General features: G+C 43.8%; 1 protein-coding gene across 7 annotated transcripts in view; it reads left to right on the top strand.

Moving 5' to 3' along the window:
• LOC137780012 (rab11 family-interacting protein 2) overlaps positions 1-19,315 on the top strand; it is a 94,339-nt gene that overhangs the window by 68,082 nt on the left and 6,942 nt on the right. For 3 of the 7 annotated variants that reach the window (XR_011077096.1, XR_011077100.1, XR_011077094.1), the window contains exon 9: positions 6,224-6,362. The exons of 2 other annotated variants lie outside the window; for them this stretch is intronic. The gene's annotated coding sequence lies outside the window, so the exon portion shown is untranslated. Of the gene's footprint in view, positions 1-3,262; positions 3,403-6,223; positions 6,363-16,398; positions 16,519-19,315 lie in introns of those variants that run through there. 2 more of the 7 variants (XR_011077097.1, XR_011077098.1) reach the window with 2 other exon arrangements.

Here is a 19,315-nt window from a genome sequence, read left to right as displayed (position 1 = left end):
CAGTCATTAATGGATCACTCACACACACCATAAGAGAAGCTGCCAGTAACTGCTGTCTGTGCTAATCACTGTATGTATTTCTGAAAGAAGTTGCAGACACAGAACAATCACTTTATCCAGATTTTCTGTCAGATCACATATATTAATATAACGACTAATAATTTATTTTTAATTAATTTTCTTCGTATTTCCTGCTCTTCAAAGCTCACAACTGACAAGAATCACATCTGCCTGGGGGAAATAATTGCAGCTACACCTGCATTGGGCCTGTGGTTTTGACACCAGCGTGACTCATGATGCCAAAAGGTATTTGGAATGGCCGTTGCTGTTTGACACTCATTACCCAGTATTACAAGAACACGTCAAGCGCGGACATATTTCCAATTTCTGCCATACAACTTGAACAAAGAGTTACATTATTGCCCAGGAATCCTCCGACGCTCGCTCGCTCGGCCTTATTTGCCCTAGGCTGCACCCACGGGTGACATCTCAACTCCCTGGCTTATTACACCTGCCTGTCAAGCCTCGACTCTCAACCTCTTGCTCAACAACAAACATGATTCGAGCTGTCACTGGGAATGACCCGCTGCACAGACTTGCTCACCGAGAGGAAGTTTTCTGTTAAAGACGGCGCTTTTGAAAGCAGATGAAGGTGATAAGCCAGATTGAGCAGGTAATAAGTCATTTAAACAGATTCATCAGTTAGCTCATTCTGACGTGCTGATATCCATACTGATAATATCTGCTACAAATTATAGGGTATGAAAAGATCAACTATACAGGTTCACTGATGTGACAGTAAGAGATTTTGCCTGCAGATTATGAAGGCGTAGCTATGCCTCTGCCTCAACCTCGGTTTACTGAAGGTCACAATTTACACATTTTCCAGCAAGTGTTCTTTCGCTGCATGTAGTGCACTCCCAGCAGTTGTTTTTAATTTAAAAATGAAAAAGATGGCACATGGCATATTTGACACTTTTTTTTTTTTACAAAGTTTGTTTTTCTTCTTTTCCATGTTGTAAAATGGAATCTTCAATATTTAACCCTCAAGTGTACAACCAAGCAAGCAAGGTAACTAAAAAAAAATAACAATGCATTGTCATTTTAACCAACACGTTCTTTCAACCACATGCATTTTCAAACGGTGGAACAAACATTACAGTTTTGGAAAAATAAAGATAATCCTTGAGGGTTGCATGATGAAGCAACCCCAAAAGACATGGGATTGCTTAGCAAATATTTATATGTTTTTTTAATGTTTCCACACATTTTGTACAGTTGATAGAACCCAAATCAGTGATTGAGCTTACAGGTACAAACAGTTTATAACATGCAAACATTTAGTGCACAGAAAATAGTTACCTGTCGTTTCTACTTTTTGTTACAAAGCCGGTTGCAGGTTTAGTCGGTATAAAGGTGTTGCACTGAGTATTCAAGTTTGTTCAGTGTGGAGATAAATAGGCGGTTGCTTGGAAGCCGGTATGCTCTCCTGTAGTCAAACTTCATCATACTCCACTTGTTCCAATCCAGTCAGATAAGCGAGGACGTGTAGCAACTCAAGCGGCTCCGATGTGACCAGAACTGAGGCTAAAATTATACAAAATCCTGCTCAAAACACTGGAAGGTTTTAATTTTACAGCTTTAGTGTCTCAGAGGCACAGATGAAACTTTCCTTAAAGGTGCTTCACTTGCAAAAGAGCAGTTCATTGATTCATTGACGTCACGAAATATGCACATGCAACTATCAAGCCATTGCAATTATTATTTGCAAGAAACTGTACAAATTATTTCACCTTAACAAATACGAGGAGACTTTTCTTCTATTAGTAAGTACAGTACATGAATGCATACATTGTGGATCTGCAAAAGCAAAGTGTGTGTCAGAGGCAAAGTTTATTTTTCCTCATGCATTCTTCCACCTTAGCTCTGTCATAAGCTATTTTCTGCTCCGCTGCAAATCCTAATTGATCGAGTTCAATCTTAGCTTTACATTACATGGCCAGATGACATCACTTGATACAGATATTTTGCTCCGCTTTTGCAGGCTAATGTTATTTTGCCAGCTTTATGGCAACGCACTGTCTAGACAAAGGCGTATGTACACAGAAATCGGGTGTATAAATGTTTAGACAATCATTATTTTAATTTAAAAATGTTAAGGTTGACTTGTCTTTGGTGGAAGGTGCCTGTCATTGTTGGATGGTGGCAGCGTGAGTGTTATGCTTTGGCCTCCAGTGCTTTGCTGTCTTTCAAGCTTGCATGCTTCAGGAAGCAAAGTCAAGAGTGAGGAGACAATCGTGTCATTTATTAGATAGCTGAAGATCAGGCTCCGCTGTCACTCCTGGCTCGTCTCAAAGGTTGTACTATTATACGCCTTTATTGTTTCAGTTATGAAGCAATGATTGAAGTCATTTTGTATCATGTCATTTTTGACAGTCAGCGTTCTCATAATGTAATAATCCCTTTATAATCCTCCACCATTTAAATGCATGACATATGATTCAATGTTGTGGAATAGTTCCTCATGCGAAATGAAAACCAGGTATCACCGTCTAGCACAGTTATGAGTGTCAACCTTTTTGCTATTCTTTCTTAAAAAGCACACATGTATTCGTTTATATTCTGGGTTTTATAAATGATTATAAACCCAAGAAGGAGAGATTTTTCCACCTTAACAATGCTATCCTCATCTTCATTTAAAGTTAAAATAACACTGGTCGAATACAAAAGCTGGGTGACAGTAGCATTTTTCCGCTGTAATATATTCATAACACCTTAAATGTGTTGTTTGTTTTTGCTATGAAAACTCCCAGCACCAAGAGCACATTTTCTTCAGACATACCGTAGTTTTTCTTTTTAACAAGACAATTAAGACGCTCTCAAACATCAGTCACTGCAGGCTTTATTGGCATTCATTTCTTCAGGGTAGTACAGCAGCCTCCCAGAGGGGCTGCTAAATCAACCTTAAGACCTAAGACTAGTGCTTTAACCCCTTGACTACCTCTCTCCAGCTCCTCCCTTTAGACATTTACTAATAAACAACAGGTCAGCACCTGCGATGGCAGGTGATTTATTTGACCCTGAGCAGCAATGACGAACGTGCAGTGCGAAGGGAGGCGGGGTGGAGGTTAAGGAGGGGAAGATCCTCACCAGAAAAGCAGCTCCACAGCCCCGGAGGCCTGGAAGTTAACGCCCCCACAGTAAAGCACTTACGGCTCACTTCGTTCTGCTTCTCATCTGACTGTTTTCTTTATTTCCCCAGTAAAAGACGGCAGAATCGTTCCCGTTTATCACCATGAGCTCATAAAAAGCCTGCAGGTTAAAATAGTCGCTTGTGCGGCGGGGCGGGCGAGGGGGGAGTTGAGATGCATCCCCAGCGTGTGACATCACTGAGCCGGACCACATTGTCGGACCTCCTCCCAAAGAACTACACCCAGTCTTCTCTACCTGCCAGGCCAGTCACACAGGGCCACCATGTCGTGGACCAATGATAAAGGATTAAAGCATGTTTCCCCTGCATCTGTCCAATGGATTGAGCTGATCAGACAAGGTACAGTGCAGGATGTTGTCCAAGGACCTAACTAGAGCAGAATTATTGAGTAACAGGAAATTAAAAAATTCCTGCAATGCCGATCCACCACTCAAAGCAATTCTTTTGCAATCTGGCTTGCCCCTTATCTGAACTCTAGCCATTAGGGGTTCATTTTTTATTTTTCTGTCCCCGCCAAAATAGCAAAATACAGGCAAAGCCAAGTCACCTTTGCTTTTCCCTCCAGTATAGTTATTGTTCCATGCATCATAACAGTACAATGTGGACTGGAGTCCCGTTGCAGCACGTAGCGCTCTGGGAGGGATCATTGGTCAAAGTAAAAACTTGAAGAGTGTGTGTGTGTGTGTGTGTGTGTGTGTGTGCGTGTGTGTGTGTGTGTGTGTGTGTGTGTGTGTGTGTGTGTGTGTGTGTGTGTGTGTGTGTGTGTGTGGACAAAAAAAACTATGTTCATAAAATGATTTTCCATGTGAGCCACTCATTTGCGATACATATTTTGTGTTTATTTTCCCACATAATTTGAAACTAATCTTACACAGTGGCTAAACCTTGGACTCACAACTTTCCATCTCGTGATGCCATCAAGCCCAGACTTTTTCCCATAGACTTGCATTGGGAAAGAGATGTCTATAACTTAGCGGATACGGATCCATAAAGTTATGAATAAACAACATAAGTCCAATCGTTTTTTGACTTTCTTCATTCAAGTTCATGAAACCGAGACTCAGCGACCAGGAGGCGGGGTTAACGCTGTAGTGTGTTTGTTCCATAGGTCCATGGATGCAGAATTTGACACACCTGACAAACTTTTGTTTCTCGTGCAACTGAGCAACTTTCACAAGAATGAACGGGGCGCCGTCTCCAGCGCCGTATCCATCTCTGTTTACTCTTCAACATCCATGATTGAACCTGAGCTCCCAGAAGTGAATGAAAATGCAGAGGAAGTTTCCTTTAGTCAGATTCTAGGTTGTCTGTTTCCTCCATTTGGGGTGTTTACTTAGATCCTCTTGCCAAATGCAGATAGCTCTCTAGCTGGTAATTCCCTGCATAATACATGGGATAAAGGCCTAAATGTTCCACTGTTCCAAATCTCCCCTGAATAATTACACAGAAATTTTATTCAACATTTATGGCTCTTAGAGACTGATCCTTTTCCAGGAATTACAGGAAAAGGAAGTAAAATCTTACAAATCAGACCTTCGTCTTACCATGTGGGCAGTTTCCTTTGGAGTCAGGAAAGTATGCACATTTCCACAACCACTTTGTTTTGTTACGCCAAACACAGCAAACAGGCCTAGTTGGATGAAAATAAAAATGCCTTGACTGTAACAGACGTGTTCAATCAGTCATATATAGTTTCAGTATTCTCTTTACATTAACAAAAACAGACAGACGGAAACTTATTACACCGTGAAATGGCCTGCGAGTCAGACTGCGTGCTTTTATGTGGGTGTTATTATGAGTTATGTGAACACATTACACAACCACTAGAAGTTACAGCAGTCGAAGTCTGTAAAACTGTAAGCAGGTGTGAAGGGAAACCGAACAGAAGTATCAAACTGTGACCGCAGGCCCGCGTACGCACCACCCTTTTAGACTCAGTAACGTCGACCTTGAACCCGCATGTAAAGTATTAACAAACGGAGGAAAAATTACAGGTGCTTGACTTTAGATTTCAGCAGCATGTGGGAACAGTTAATGCTGCACCACTAATGTGGCCTAGCTGGCTGCTCTCATTAGTGGGACAGCGCTGGCTGGGGAGCGGGGTGATGGAGAACATCCAGGCCTATTTGTTTAAGACTTCAGCGCACCTAAACGCTACATGACGACTTTGTGAATTCACTTCCTGCTCCGAGAGAGACACTCCTTCAAAAGGCAGTGCAGCTCGGATCACGCACATGCTCCATCCGTCCTCCGTTACCTCATTTTAACCCCAAACAGATCGGGGTCACGATGTGTGCTAGTCGTTCATTTGTTTTGACCATCTGAGAACACCAGATGGGTGGGGTTTACTCCGCTGGAACAGTCCAGACAGCGTCACAAAGTGTTTAATTCACAGTTCTTTCCTGTAATAGTCAAAACACTTTTTGGTATTACGTTGTTAATGTGTCATCTCTCACCTCATCTGGCCTCGAGACAAGACACATGTCATCCCGAGGGTCAGAAGATGAAACATTCAAACGAGAATGGTCTACAATTATGTGCGTGCGACAGTAAATGTTTAATTTTACTGGCGACATCACTTCTAGTACCACAACTAAGAAAGTCTTGGGAGGGTTTCCTCCTCTTTGTTAATTGTATTGTTCTCTGCGGTGGACAGTTTTGGAGACAGTTTTCAGAATCCACCCTTGGTGAAATTGTTCAACGCTTTAATACAGTATGTACAATTTCACACCACTTGCCTTGTGACAGGAAAATATAATAAAGAAATGATTTGTTTGGAAACTACAAAAAAAAGAAAAGAAAAGGAAACAGATTTGAAGCTTAGTCATCAGTAAAATAATTTGCATCACTTGAGGGCAACACAACAAGGAGTAAACACCTTTTAAGTTACAAACGTCTTCGAGAACAGTTTTGTCTTTACACAGTCAGCAGATGCAAAGCAACATCAGCATTTATATTTATATGCTGGCATGTGATGAATCTTCAATATTTACTCTTTCTTCTGTTTTTCAGTTAACCTACATGCAGCTACATGCTCCCAAAACGACGTGGATGAGAGCTGTGAGACTCATCCAAAACCGATGACAATGAGATAAAAACGCTCAAACGCACTGAGGAGCTGAGAGGAATTGCAGGGACAAGTTGAGCAACACCTTTCAGATTAAATGTAGCCATTTGACCCACTGTCAATGTAAAAATATGTATTAATGTACTTTTAAGCAAATACGCCGAGAAGCAGGTCTGCTCCTGAACATCACTCTTTCTGTGTTTTACAATTGCTCTTTTAGGGAAGCGGAAAGTTGAATTAGCATGCTTTCGAGTCAAACTGTCCAACACTCTGGGAGCGCTCTGACTATATGACACCAAAAACGCATTTAATGTAGTGGTGTATACTTAACGCCTCATGCAAAGTATAGCTGTGTTTGGCGCTGTCATGCACATTACATCAACCTGGAGCCTAATTCTGTTCCATCCAAACAATCATTTGGATTAATTGTCAAAGAAAATCTCCTGTACACAAACACGACAGTGAACTCCTGCCCTGTGTGTGTGTGTGTGTGTGTGTGTGTGTATTACGGCGGTAGCGTGCGGTTATTTTCCTCTCTGTCATAAATGCGAGGACTTGAGTGGAGTGTGAGTTGTGTTTGAAAGGTGGTAAACCTGCTGAGGCTCTTTAATTTCCCCCCTCTTCACCGGCATGAGGGATGGTTCAAAGGGTGACTCTCTGACAGGGCATGTGATCGCTCCTCCGTCCTTTATCTGCCTCCCCACATTAGCACGTAAATGAGGCTGCACTTTGGGTTTTGGGAGCTGAAGCGCGCTCAGTGTAAACAGGAGTTGTACCGTTATCATTATTGGACAGATTTCTGACATCCTAACACCTCCGTTTCATTAACATTCAAAAAGGGCTGGGATTTTGACACTGCCTCTGTTTATACAGTTTTGAACGCTCTGCAGCGGGGATTGTATACAGAATACTGTATACATAGTATCTCCACTGTTGAGTGGAGTTATACACCTCCGTATTGGCAGCCTCGGCATCGTGCCGCCGACACATGATTGTCCAACTAATGCTGAATGTTTGAAATGTTTCTTTGCTCTATCGTGACGTAAAAGGCTACAGTCAGACCCTAAAAGATGCTTTGGAAGAAATGATCCCCAGAACACGTAGCTTTTAGTGCGAGTTGGATCCAACATTGTATGTCTGGTTAGTTACAGTGCTATATTTCATTGTGGCTGGCAAATCGGTGTTGATGTGTATGCTGGAGTGTGTTCTCAGGCCTACAGTGGGGTGACTGCAGGGTCCTGAAACTCCATTGTGATTTGAGCAGAGCTTATCGCATGGGAGAGAACTGGCAGCCTCTTAAAAGGTATTATATGTGCTCTCGTTCTCCTTCCCTCTGTCTGACAGGAGCCCTTGGGATGAAAGGGAAAAGCAGTGGAAAAAGAGACATCGGTTCCCGACATGGGGAAGTCTTTGTTTCTATTCTCTCCATCCCAAGTCTCTCCAGGAATCCTAATTTCCACCATTCACCTACCTATCGGCAGATAAAAGCTGGTTGAAGGGGGGGATTTCCTCAATTGAGACAGCTTGTAACCAGTCTGCAGAAGGAGGGGGGCGGGGGGGGGGGGGGGCAGCGGCGGCGGCGGCACAAAGCTCTGGAGTGAGAGGAGGTTGGAGCACAGATTTCAAATCGCTTTGAATTCGAACACGCTGGTGAGCGAGTTGTTCTAAAGGACATTTTTCACAGAGGCTGATCTGAAACCTGGCTCGGAGACTCAGCGCTCAGAGTTTGGATAAGAACAGTGACACACACGACATGAGACCTCCACCAGTCCAAAATAGCCCCAAGAAAAATGAAAGCAAAGCTTGTGAGCCATAGCCTCGTTTCTCATTCAGTTGGTTTCTTTAAACAGCTCTTATTAGGGCTGTTTTCTTTCGGGGGGCGCTGGGGAGATGCTTAGATGGTAATGTCCAAGTTCAGGGAATGCCAGGCCTGGCAGCTGACGTCCATAATACGGCTGCTTGGCATTCGAATGAGGGAGGGGAAAGTCCATGCCAGTCTCTGGGGAGTGGGAGGTGTTAACTTCTAATGGCTTTCTCTGCCACAGCCCTGACATCTGCAGGGCTCCCAGCAAAAGGAGAGTGAGGCCTTTTTGAAAAATTAATGGAGCTGAATGCATCTCACAGCAAGGAGAGGGCTGGATTAATCAGCACATTAAGGGCTAGCTCCGGATTGGAAATAATTATTGAAGCTGACAAGGTGCAGAGGTGCCGGTGCCAGCTCCTTTCAGGAATGCATTTTAAAAAGCAGTTTAAAAAGCCTTCAGATGTTGGCATTATCTTGCGTGACCAAATTAGGAGCAAATGAGAAAAGTTTATCTGGCATTTTGGAGTATTGAAAGAGCTTAGGCTTTATAAATTATACAGTGTGTGTTTGTGTGCGTCAGTGTGTGTGTGTGTGTGTGTGTGTGTGTGTGTGTGTGTGTGCACAAAAAGGGTGCAGATGTGTTTTCTGTAAGTGTGTGTGTGTGTGTGGAGGGTGGGGGGGGGATACTAGCAATGAGAATTATGGGTAAATCCTTTTTCACAAAAAAAAAAACACACCATAGGTTTCAGATTAAAAGTGGGTGGTTTGTTTTTTTCTAGAGGGACTGCACAAAACTTTAAGGGGGATTAATTTAAATGGGTGCTTGAAACTATCATAGTGTTTGTGCAAATGAAAAGTGGATGTCTTAACACCCTGAAAGAGCCCGACGGTAAACTGATTACTGTTGACCACCCATGAAAAGCATGAAGAAGGGTGGGGGGGGGGGGCAGAGAAATTATTTAATAAGCGGCATGTTTTTCAGCCTTTCAGAAATAATCCTCTATAATTTTTCTTGTGAAGTGATTGGGCATGCGTTACAGTCATCATTAATACTGTCAGAGAATCATTTGCCAGATAATAGCTGCTTCCATCTGAACAGAAGCAAGGTGATGCAAGCCGAGTCAATGATAAGACCTATTTCTGTCAAATTGTTAACCATTGCCATTTTTTTTTCAAATTTATTTACACTTCTACAAATAAAATCCAACGCATTACTTATTTTAAAAGTGGGCAACACAAGTGTTTTTATTAAGTTATTTGGAAAATCCTTATCTTTATTGTATGTAAAAAATTAAAAGAAAAGAAAACAGCTTTTATTGTCAGACTGAACTATAGTAATGCAAGTGAGCTAACAGAAAACATAATTTTATGGTCTGGAACTGCTCCCGGCTCCAGTGAAGCGAAAAGCATTTAGCAATGCAGCTCCATCTTGTAAATTCCTACACATTTGATACATTTTCCCTTTTTTAAACAAGGTTACGAAAGGTCTGAGGCTTTCTTCGGGCTGTTCTGCAGAACATGAACATGGCCTTAGCCTTGAAGGCGGACAGAATATGACCAATCGCATTGACGGTGTTAATATTAACATCTTCATGGTGATATAGGAAGACAACACCTTTGGAGATCAAAAGAAACCCGGGGAGGAATGCCAAATGTTTGACTGACTGTTTGATCTTTAAAGCCCCTCGATAAGATATGTAACCTTGGATAGAGATCTCCATTATGGCTGCGATTCTCTTTTAACTCTCCAGGTAATGGCAACGCACTCAATAACAAATTAGAGTTGCTGAGTGGCAGCAATCATCTTCACTATCTCCGTTCCACCACAATGAAAAAGTCACAAAATTCTGGCAGCGCCGGAAACTTGAACACTGTGAACGAGCGATTACTTCAGCCGACACCGCCGTAATTCTGTTGTCTCAAACGTCGCCGCTGTCCCCGGCCATGTAATTACACAAAAGCATGACTAAAGTCAAACCCCAGAAAATAGGTGGATTTGCAGATGCAATCAGGTTTGTGATATACCCGATTCAAGGGATACAAATTTGATTTAACTATTTCCAGGGGTGATGTATGGAAAACGATATTACTGAGGAGGCACGTAAATTGAAAAAATAAATAGGAAAGAGATCATCTTAATTAGCTTGAAATTGCACTCATATTCCATGGTGCAGATATCAGAAATTGACATAGGTGAGAGATTTCAGTTATTTTCCCACCGGTTGAGTTGGTGATTGCAACAGATTGCACGCCACAGTTTGCATTTTTTTTTTTCATTCGGCGTATCAGCGAAATTGTGTTTTGTTTCAAGATGTAGTCGATTATTTAACTAAAGGTGTGAACAAAAAAAATCTCAACTGAATGGCTTAACACTGGAAACTAAATCACTTCCGACATTAATGTGCGTGCTTGAGCTCGTCTCCTCTGCCCCGAAGCCTGCGGATGTAACGCTGAGAAGCTTTCACATTCGTGAAATCCAACAGGATATTTACCACCTGTAAATGCTTACATTTACGTGAAACTCTAATTTCCCCAAATCCGTGTGAGTATGATTGTATTTCTGAGACCTCACCTCGGCTCCGGCGCCTCAGGGGCCGAGGCCGGCGCCGGGCGGCTGAACTCTGTAACGCCGTACTGAAACTAAACGGCCTCGGACTGCTTGTCTCTTTATTACGGCCCTTTGTAGGGATTACGGCGTAAATGTTGAATTCCTTTTGTATGGAAAGGTCCTCCAGGTATACAGTGTATGCATGTGTTTTACCATGTCCAACATGTTCTAAAAAAAGGTGGAAATGCACAGCCGGTGGTTCCAGAAATGAATTATGCCTTAAGAAAATGACAAACTTCACAAAAGTGGGCGTTTTTCAGGGAAGACTTGCAGAGCTTGTCATTACTGCCTGACCCACCCACTATTTCCCCCCTCTGTTTACCGAGCAACCCATCTCTGCCCCGCGACCACAGCCTAGGGCAATGCATTCTGGGTTTTGTTTGAACACACGCACATCTCCACTGTTCAAAAGCTGTTCATGTTTATGGATCCCTTTTGATTTCTTTGCATACCGCTGTGTGGTACACACACACGTGCTGGAGCACGCACTTTGTTTTTTCATCCGTACTTAAAACAGTTGCTGGATTCATTTTTGTAATAAAGAGCTCAGAGCGATGTGTGTTCAAGAAGAGAGGCTGCTCTTGACAGTTCTTTTTGCTGTGATGATCATTGTCACGTCGTTGCATGGACAGAACAAATCAACCCTAGTTTCTGAGTTCACACATCACCTGACATCCCAGACTAAATAAATGATTTGCAACTGAAGAAATAACATTGCCATTACATTTGACTGATATTCAACTGCTTTTTGCACCATCTACAGCTCAGTTTTCTCAATTTTAATAATCTTCTGCTAGCCCTGCCTTTCCTCACCCACATCCTCTTTTCAACCAAAACATGTACAACATCACTTTTTATATTCAGAAATACACCAAATCGTAAGACAAAACCAGTGTGAGCCTCACAATAGCCTGCAATTAAACTTTCTGAAAGCCACCGAAAGAGATTTCATGAAGGTCAAGGGTCCTAGACTGGCACCATGGGTGCTGATGGTACAGTATGGTGGCGGAGCAGAGCTGTGATAAAGGGCAGCTGCTGGCGATTTAATGAGGGAGCCGGGGATGTGGGCCCCCCCACCGCAACTCATCGCCACTTTAATGGCACCACTAATCCCTGCAGAGACGGTGCTGTACACACAATTGGTCTGCCCTCCATGTTGCGAAATACCCCAGCAACACTTTCTCACACCCAGCACCACCAGTTAGCTGTTCACAATCACTACAAAATGGTGCCTCCCTCAAAAACACAGACAACAGAAATGATGAGCCGCTTTCTGCAGGTGATTCAGTCTGGAACACGACCTCCTGAATGCTGTTTCTTGCTGAAATCACCAGTTTAGAACTAAAGACATGGCATGCAGGTGTGAAGGACTAGAGGGTGTAATATGCGGCCATTATTTTTCCACTGCAAGGCTCCTCTTGTGTGTGTGACGGGTTGGCTGGACACGCCGCTAAACTGCGTGGCGATGAGCGCTCGTACTTCCACGGTTTGGGTGTGAGCGGTCAGGAGGGATCCGTCTCTGACCTTATGGCCATGTTCAGGTGCTCTTGACATATTTTAAAGCAATCTTAATCGGCCCAGAGCGTGAAACGTGATCGATGAGCTGCTGGTTTACGTGCTTCTCACAGTTGACGACCTGTTCTGGATTTTGTCCGACATTTTCTCTCCCCTCCATCCGAAAAGAGCCTGGAGCCACCAGCGATGTGCATACACAGGCCTTCTTTAGTTCACTTGTCAAACACAATGATTTTGGCTTTGTTTATATATGGCACGAGCAATTCCTCTGTCTATGTTTGAACAGAGTCTCATTAGAATCGCTGAGAGAAGGAACTTGAATTTCTGGTCCCGCTCAGAGCACTCCTCAAAAATAATGGTCTCAAGGAGAGGATCCTGAAAGCGAATGTGTTTAGCAGGAACATCAGAGCAAGCGTGTTTCGCTTGTAAAACATCTCAATATGTTATCAAGAGTGCACGATTAGCATGACTCACGTAAAATATACACGCATGTAGAGCCCAATCGGTTGCACTGCCAACTGGGAGCTCGCCTTGTTCCCCTTCTCATTCCCTCTTGTCTGGATAATAATTCACAGATTCGCTGTCTCACAGAGTGCACTTATTCTTTGACTTAAGTTGCTACTTAAGTCTCGGTGGGACCCTGGCGCAGCGGACACAAAATCCTTATGATTCCTCGCTCCACCATATGTTTATGTTTATGAGCAGTTACCTCTCCCTGGGAATTCACCTCGTCATGTCGGGACACAGAGGCCATTTTCTTCATAGTTCAGAGTATATGCCCATACATGTAGCACTGCCCACCTGCCCAACACACACACACAAGCTCTCTGTCTATATACATGACACACACACACACACACACACACTCTCTCTCTCTCTCTCTCTCTCTCTCTCTCTGTCCCTCCCTCAGCCTCAGATCCAGATGTGCTGTGCTCCCGGCGCAGTCTGAGCTGCCAGCTGAGGCGAGAGCTTTACCCTGGCAGAGAGCAAAAAGGCCAGATGAAACAGACAGAGGGGGATTAATGCGCTCCTCCCATCCTTATTGAGAACCACTCATCACGTACAGCGTGACCGACCCATAATGCACTTAAAAAATGGCTAATTATTGACTTTAATGAAGAGCCATGCTAACTTTGACACAATTATTGATTTAGACGTGGTGTTCACCCTCCTTTCAAAGCTGATGAAATTGCACGATAAACCCTCGCCGTCAGTGAATTTATGTTTATGATAATTGTTTATGATATCGCGGTTGGTGGAGACAGAGCAGACTGCTCGAGCCCTGTGCGTTTTATGGTGCATAAAGTGAGAGCTTTAATCATTCTGGCTCCATAAGTTCAGCGAAAGCTCCTGATGGCACAGATGAATCTTAGAGTGCTTGAAAGGAAGACGCAGGGCCAAAGAGTGCAAACCTCAAGGGCTGGTGCTTCATATTTCTCTCCAAGAGGATTACTGTGGATTTTGTACACAGACACCTCTCGAAACCAAAAAGGGGCCACGGTGAATCAAATATGGAGTGCTGATGAAAAAATGATATTTGCTTAGCTCTTTGTCCCGTGTGTTACATTCATTTTGTTGTGATAGTGTTATGAAAAGAGGACGGCTGGAATGTACAGAACTCAATGTGACTCCATTCACAGCTGCTTTACAGACAGCACGTGAAGAAGAAGAAGAAGAAAAAAAACATACAATTTATTTGCATTTGGAAGTAATTTACAGGTGAAGAAGACAAATCAATGTAATCTTTCTCCCGTGGCCGCGAGTGCACGCGATGAGCCACCAGTGAAAACAGGAACGGAGGGAAGCGCTCACTGCCATTGCCCCCATCACCCTTGACAAATGGAGCAGCGGTAGAAAGGCCTCTTTGAGTGAGTTGTAACTTTCGGCAGCCCCTCGCAGGTGTGGGTGATCTTTCATCCTCCCAGCCCTCCTCCTCCTCCTCCTCCTCCGCCTCGGAGTCCTATCTCTGGCCTCCATCAAAAGTGAACGTGCTGCCCCAGGTTCAGATTAACTCCACTCTGACAGACCAAAGGCCTCCTCCCCTCCTCCTGCCCCTTTCCACCTCAACTCACACATCTCCTACAACAGGGGAAATTAGGGCTAGTTTAGCAGATCTTAGAGCACCACTAAACACCGCCCCAGATCGCTCACTGATTGCCTGGCTCAATCCATTGTGACCCCTCCCACCACCACCACCTCCTCCACTCCCCTTCGCTTATCTTTGCCTTTGGCCAAAAGCAGCTTCTCTGCTCTGAACCACCTCCCCTTACTTACACACACACACACACACACACACACGGACACGGACACACACATAATCCTCCCCCCAGCGTATCCAGAGTATGTAACTAACACACGCAAAGTTAATGTTTCTTTTAACTGCGGATTAAAACGGATGGCTTGCTGTGTTCATGACAAACTGTACAAGTTCTTTTGTAGGTTCAATTCCCGGGTTCATCGCTGACGAGTGGTAACAGATTTACCTGGACTGGGATTGCTCTGAACAAGTGGTTAAACAGTGGAAAATAGAGATATACAGTGGTGTGGGAAAACTAGTCTGTTTTAAAATTAAATATCATCAGACCTTTTTTTTTTTAAGTACTACTTTTAGAGCAATTATGGATGATCAACCTTTGTGGCAAAATGCTTGGGTGAGACCTATCATTTGTCTCTCAGTTTCCTGTTTTCCTGAGCAACTCCCTTGACCTGACCCGCCTGCCCTGAAGAGCACTTTCCCTTTCCTCCTTCTGCATTGGGCCAGTAGGATGGGAGGGCGGATTGGAGGTAGGGGGTTGGTCTAAGTTAATCTGACCCATTGCTCAGGTCAGTGAGCTGCTTACTGGGTCTATCCAAACATAGGGGCTTGTTTTGCTAAAGCTGTGGAAAGAAGAAGTGCCCTCTTAAATCAATGCTTTACTCAGAGCTGTGCACATGCAAGGTTGTTATGCGTGAAACCACAGGAGGCAAAGCTGGCACACAACCAGCAGCGTGCTCCTCCACTTCATACTCCCCTCACCATGAAGGCTCGAGGGAAAAAAGAAAACTCTCCTCTGTACACGTCCAAAATACTTTTTTTTGCGACATCAGAAGCTGCATCGCGGCCTTTTTTTTTTTTTACTTTACTTACATCTCTAATTTTGAAGCGTAGCTGAAGTCTGCGCAACAATTTCCCTCCAATTCTCAACGTGCACTCAAACGCAACATCATTTTCATTTGGGCCTTACGCAGCGTGTGCTCTTCCTATGACAAATGCGAATTGCGCTCTAAAATGCATCCAGCTGTGTGTGCTTGACTTTTTCTCTCGACATACTCTCAACAAAACGTCCGGCCCTGATCTAATCGTGACGCCGCAGAGAGACCAGAGCGAGCAGCTCACACGTATGTTTGTTGTGCACAGACCGGAGCGGATTGAGTTTTTACTCCGCCGTTCAGGTATCATATGATCTGAAGAGGAATGTCGACATCAGCCCGATTTATTGCCCCGGTGTGACCGAGCGTTTGCGAAGGCATAGAGAGAATTGTTTCCTCTAGCTTGAGGAGGCATTTAAGGCGTCTTTGAAGTAGCTGTAGGACTTCGCAGGGCACTAAACAGACTTGTTACGGAGAGGACCAGATGCATTGCACTCTGCAGAGGTGAATTGTCATTTAGATTGATTTTTTTATGAGTGCCCAAAGGCCCTTCTCTCCAGCTGACTTAAGGTTCTTTGTTTTCAGCGCGGTATGGTGTTGAGACGTCGTACTGCCCGACACTGGAGAGAAAGGAATTCACATTATCTCTCCCCTGCAACTTAAACACCTGTGCAAGCTTTGCTCTGGAACTGAAGTATCACATGTGTCTCAATGAAGCGCGGTAAACTTGAACCCAGGTTATATGGGACTTCTGACAAACATGGCCACTGGTAAAAGGCTGCTGTTGTGACTATAAACAAAGACTCTAATTCACCATAATGGTTCTGTGGGTCCAATGCTCTGGGAGATGCAATGGCCAGTCTCAGTGGCTTAATTATCTTTCTAATTTGTATTAGCGCTGGCTATCCTCTCAGGGATAATTATGTATCTTGTGTGTGAGCGAGCTTAATGAGGTTAACTTCAGTCTTTACATGGAATAAGGGTTCAGTCACCTCGTAGAGGGAAAAGGAAAAAAAAGAGAAACGCTCCATCGCTGCTGATTGCCGTGTTTTTCTTCTCCATAGATGATGACCAGGAGGCCTCGTGAATCCCAGTGGAGTTGCAGAGGTACAGAGGAAGTTATTCTCTGTGGTAACATCAAGCGGAGGAGTTGTTTTGTAGTTGTAGTTCTGCTTGAAGGACGGTCGGTTCAATAGGTTGAGAATGGCGCTCCACAATAGCTAAACCTTGTCCATGTTGACCTGTTGTAGATAAAAATCAAAGAATGTTGCTATCAGATCAATACACCCCCCCCCCCCCCCCCGTGACATTTTCGAGAAATCTCAGCACTTCCGCCAGCTGAAAGTCGCTGTGCACTGAAGTGAGTCTTGTTTAGCAGGTATTGATGAGGCTGATAAGAGCTCTGGCTTGATATCATCTGAATTCCCAAAGTCCTGTGATCATGCGCCGTTTCCCCTCTCGGTTTATACGAGATGTAGTGGCACCGCCAGCACAAAAGACTACATATTTTCCTCTCATGACTGAGTGTAATCCACAGCTAAAGAGCCCTCATTTATTTGCTGCACCCCTCCCATTTTCGCTAGCTCAATACTTAGCTGTTTTTACGGCAGGTTCGGAAGGGAAACCATCTTATCTGTGACTGGGGGGATTTATTAGTGCAAAAAAGATAATTGCTATTCATAGGCCACTGGGGGCTGATTTACAACCACTAATATTTAGGATTCCTCGAGCCGTTTTTCAGCCTTTTTTTTATTTTTTTTTATCTCCAGCCCTGCCTGAAGCGCAGAGGGGATAGAGGTCAGGTTGGACTGTGAGGGATGGGCCGGGCAAAGCCTCTACTCTCAGCAATTTGGCGGAAGACTAATGTGTGAGGAAGTAGCCAACATGAAAAGGCCTCGTCCACGTAGGTCTGCCTGAAACTGACAAACACCTGTTCTACTGAACCTGTAATGAGTCTGCAGCTCAGGTCTGTCTTGTGTTTGAGGGAGCAGAATGGGAAACGGCAATGAAAACATCGTGAAGAACAAATAGATATCACAAAATCTGGAATAACCGTATCAAAAGCTATAAATTCAGCGTTGCTTAAAAAAAAAAAAACCTTCATGTATTTTGCTTCTGGTGGTTTTCTTACAAAACTGGTTTGTGAATTTGGAATGAAAACATGATTTGTCCTCACAGAGGTCATACCTTGGTTATGTTGATGTATATTACCTGAAATGCAGGTAGCATTTCTTTTTTCCTTTTTTTCTGTAGTTTTGGAAGGGTTGGTTGCAGGCGAAACAGGAAATTAAGACTTTTGGGCCTGTCTGTCCACGCTGATCCTCCAGCTGACCGGGAGGCAGCCGGGGCTTCAGCGAGAGCACTCAGATGTGAGGTCATGGGTTCAAAGCCCAGGTGTTGTGCCTCGCAGCGGGACACTTCCCAGTCTGAACAGTGTAAATGATTTGAGAGAATGTCGAGGTTAACCCGAGATCACAGAGATCCACCTCTGAAGAAGAGGCTCGTCCCACTGTATCTGTCAAAGACGTCAGCTTGAAAACACACTAATCTGCTCCTAGCCTGTGTGTGTGTGTGTGTGTGTGTGTGTGTGTGTGTGTGTGTGTGCTCATTTGGCGGCGTCACTTTTGTGGTAATAATGGTATCTATCTTTGTGTCTGAACACACCAGTTGTGCTGATTGCTGCGAAACCAAATAGCAAATTTAAGTAAATCTCTCCACTGTTCTGCCACGTTTTGATGGACAAATTTAATTCCAGATAGCTTCGGATGAGAGTTAAACAATTATCAAATGTCTTTTTCAATTTGTTGTCCATGAAGAGCAGATCAGTTGATGTAAATTGTCGTATTGCAGCAGAGTTTTGAAATATGGGCCCTGCTGGAGCATCCCAAGAACATGCAGCTTCTCCCTTTTGATTCCCATTTCATTGATTTAATTTCTCATCCTTAAGAGATGTCACTTTGTCTGAAAATGTATTCATCCTGCATATGCGACTCTTAATAATGCTAATCTTTTCGCCAGAGCAGAAATCTCGTGGAGGGATAATCTGAGATAAATATAGTTAATTGAGGCCAGGTGAACTTTCTTTATCAGCAGCACAGTCAACCAATCTGAAGTAAATGTGATAATTAGAACGGAGATGTCTTCACCGAGAACAGAGCGCGGCCCTGTCCCGCAGCCGTTTCCCTCAAATCATATCTGATTTCACAACACGTCAGAAATTTATAGCAAATTAAGTGGAGTAACAAATGCAGTCATGTTTCCCATAGACATATGTAAACATGCTCATCTGGAAGCAATAAGCAAGAGAGCCATTGCATGCAGTCCGGCTAGCATTTGTTTCTGATCGAAAATGACATTGCACATATTTAACATGTTATTGTATAGCAAGTGCACCACCAGCAAGATGGAGCCTCTCGCTGCGAGAAAACAGATCAGAGGAAAGAGAAAAGAAAAGGACAAAAAAGAGCCCTCGTCTTTTACTTTCATTTCCCGGTGAGGTATATGAAAGGGGCTCTCTTTGGCCATCCATGAGCCTGCATGACCACCATTAACACCCCTGAGAGCCTGCGTCCTAATTACTCATTCAGCCTGACAGAATCTCCTTAATTACAAACTTCATTAGCCTGCAGGACTTTGTTTTTCTCCAGAAAAGGAGGGAGCAGGGGACGGCTCGGGCCAAGGTGCAGCGGAGGCGAGGGGTAGGGGGCTTTAGCACCTTACTCCTCTGTGCGTTTCTTTTTTCTCTTCTTCTTCTTTTTTTTTTTTTTCAAAGGAGATGTTAAGACCTCAGTCAGAGATCTAATTAGATTCATGGTGAGAATCAGACACCTTTTAACTAGCCTCTGGAGTCCCCCTAAAAGGACAGCGAGATCCAGGGTAAGAGAGGCACAGAGAATTAAATGAACCTGCGACTGCCTTTCATGTGTGAAGTGGTCTGATTTGCCATGTCCTCACCTCCAAAGACAAAATAACTTGCAGCAC

Source organism: Clinocottus analis, unplaced genomic scaffold (genome assembly GCF_023055335.1).
Source record: "Clinocottus analis isolate CAN_PGR_092001 unplaced genomic scaffold, fCliAna1.0.p SCAF_8, whole genome shotgun sequence".
Taxonomy (NCBI): domain Eukaryota; kingdom Metazoa; phylum Chordata; class Actinopteri; order Perciformes; family Cottidae; genus Clinocottus; species Clinocottus analis.
Note: the sequence above shows the minus strand (reverse complement) of the source record. Positions and strands in the feature narration are given on the sequence as shown.